Here is a 3124-nt window from a genome sequence, read left to right on the forward strand (position 1 = left end):
ATAATAAAGGAAAATCAGATAATCATTTTAAAGGAAGTTTAGTAACGCAGGCTAATTTGTTCCGTGTACAGGTATAAGTACTTTTTGTGAAAAAAATGCTCGGGTTTGTTCTTCATGAGATATACATTCAAGCGATAAATTTAATTTTATAAGGTGATTTCACGCGATATCAACATAGGATTATTTATTGTGTGACCTAACAAAAATTATTTATTTAACTTTTGAATTTTGATATCCTTTAAAAGAAAAAGACGTTGGGGATATAATTTGACAATAGTTGAAACAATTTATGGACAATTATTTCAAGAAGAAAAACGAATATATTTTTTCAGGCGATTCAAGATGGACCAAGCAGCTTTAAATTCTCGAGTAATCCAAAAAAAATTTCCCCATATGTTTGGCCATCTTGTACTTACAAAAGCAGTAGATAATGATGCTCGTTATCTTATCTCAAAAGGATAAAATTACCGGGGGGGGTCCCATGGGTTTACAGATAAAAAGACACAAAGTGGGAAATACAAATTGACATATAATACATGAAACTTAACTTAAAATAATTTTACTAGCATAAAATATCATTTACTATATATACTTCATAATGATATAGAGGAATAATAATTATTTTTGGTGTCATAAAAAGCCTGGATTTTTTCTGCTTGAAAAGTGAAAAAAAAACGGATGAAATCTTCACGTAAAATATATTTTTGAATTGTAATCTAGTCGGTTTTTGTTCATTTCTAAGAACTAAGTATTTCATTTGTCTGTTTCTTTTTGTTTCTATTTATTGTTTATTATTGTTCATTACGAGAGCTGTTCAATAAATAGTATTCCTCGGTGCTCAGAAAGAAGCAAACGACGCTTTTCAATGATTTCATCTTCATGATTTTATTTATTAATCTCTTTTAATTCAAACACATGTCCGTAACATATTTTATCCAATTTCTGATTGTTTTTAGAACTCATTTTTGGGTATGACTCTGAGTATACTGGAAAATGGCAGATCCAGTTATTTTCTGGACTTGTTTTTTCCTCTGAAAGGTGTTTTTTTCAAGTTTGGAAATAGAAACAAGTAAAAAGGTCAAAGATCTGGCAAATATTGTTAATGTGAAAAAACAATAACTTTCTGTTTATCCCGAAAACCCCTTTACTCTTCAGGACATGCGGGTTTGGACGCTGTCATGAAGAAATTTAATGTCGTGCATCCCTGATTCTAGGTCCTTCCTCTAATAAACCTTTCGATTTGTTTGCAAAAAAATTGCTTTCTAGACTCCTTCAGATATTAAACTGTCTCCCCGAATATGAATTTGAACAACAATACCACTATACCAATAACAAACAAACGTGGATAACTACAATTACTGATATTTTAATATAATTGTTAAGACTTTTGTACACGCTGTCGTTTTCACTCATTTTTCAAAATAAAGGGTGACCTTTGAGTACCAAGCTTTTTTTTACTGTCAAACGTTTCTCAAACGCAGTGTTAATTACTCCGATATGATGTCTATCAAATTTGCTATTTGTCTTAAAGTCAATCATACATACTCAAATATTATTTGTTGAAATTTGCAAACAGTACATAAGTTGTTATAATTTTTGTTGGCAAGGAGGGTACCCATTGTTGATGCCGATTATATAATTTTTTATCATTGAAATCCACCAGCTCATTCGTCTATAGAACGGCGTATTGGTTGCTGTAAATGACACATATTTCAGTGAATATTTCTTTGGGACTTTTAACAAGTTTTACAGCAGCTTTAATGTAGCCTTTATTTTCACTCTTGTTTACTGATTCTTTACCACTCATTTATAATGCAGTGTCTCGAAAAGCCCTTGTTTCGCAGCTTCTCACGATGAAACTACGTGATGAAAAGTGGTCACATAAACTGTTATAAATTCAGTAAAGATTGAATGAGATAGAGAAAGTCAAGTTTAATGTCATATGATATCTGTATTGTGTGTCATACAGTTCAGGACATTATTTATTGAACAGCCCTCGTATTTATGTAGATAAAATCAACAAAACCATTGGCGACATAAAGGATGACGTCACACAATCTCAGTACGACCAGATGAAGCTGTCCTCTACTGTGTCGTCTCTGGAAGGTGTTCCGAATGAATGTTACCGGAAATAAATGCGGTAGATTGTATTTTTTTTCTCAAAAATATATCTTTGTAACTAGAAAAGAATTAACCTTATCGACAGGAAAAAGCTAAAAATGACTGTCAAATGAACATGATGAACTAAATGTAAATACATTTGTAATAATATGTTATAATTTTTCTGTTCATTCTTAATGTTAAAGTGGATAATTTTTAATATAACTTTATTACGTCGTTACGATTTTGTTCTATTACACTAGGTAAAATAACATTCACACAACCCTTAACTTGTAGACTTGTCTCGGAGGGTAGCTTTTACTGCTGGAGTGACGTCTAATAGCGGCTCCTGGAGCAGTGGCACCTTGGTGTACGATAAAGTCATCAACAACGTGGGGAGGAGGATATAACCCAAACACCGGAATCTTCACCGCACCAGTAGAGGGAGATTATGTGTTCTACGTCAGTATCCAAAGTTACAATACCGAAAATATATATGTAGATATTGTGTTAAATGGATCTAGTAAGGTCAGAGCAGCGGCCTACACCCATAGCTCAAACGAATATCGTGATGTGGGTACAAACCTTGTAACATTACGACTACAGAAGGGAGACACGGTATGGGTAAAACATCACAGTGGTACAGGTTATCTGACAAGCAGTGACGCACCTCGCACCACGTTCTCTGGATTTCTTATTTGAATTATGACCATTGACTCTTTATAATATGGAAATTAATGTAGCGGAGTTTTTTTTGTTCTTGTTATTCAATTAAATAATTTACATCATTTGTTTTAAACACGTTTAATCATTGGATTCAATCAAATGGACTAAATCATAACTAATCATTTGATTGTATACAAAGTATAAACTGCAGAATGAAATTATTTAAGTGAATAAAATGGTAGTATACTATTAGATTTCAAATTGTATTTTTGAAAAGAATACTAATTTTTCTATAAGATAATTCATAAAATATAAGGTAAGATTATTGCAAACAGAAACAGGAATGTTTGACTGACAA

The sequence above is a fragment of the Saccostrea cucullata genome, unplaced genomic scaffold, assembly GCF_032062105.1.
Source record: "Saccostrea cucullata isolate Sc308-1 unplaced genomic scaffold, CSIRO_AGI_Scuc_v1 ctg3059, whole genome shotgun sequence".
Lineage (NCBI taxonomy): Eukaryota > Metazoa > Mollusca > Bivalvia > Ostreida > Ostreidae > Saccostrea > Saccostrea cuccullata.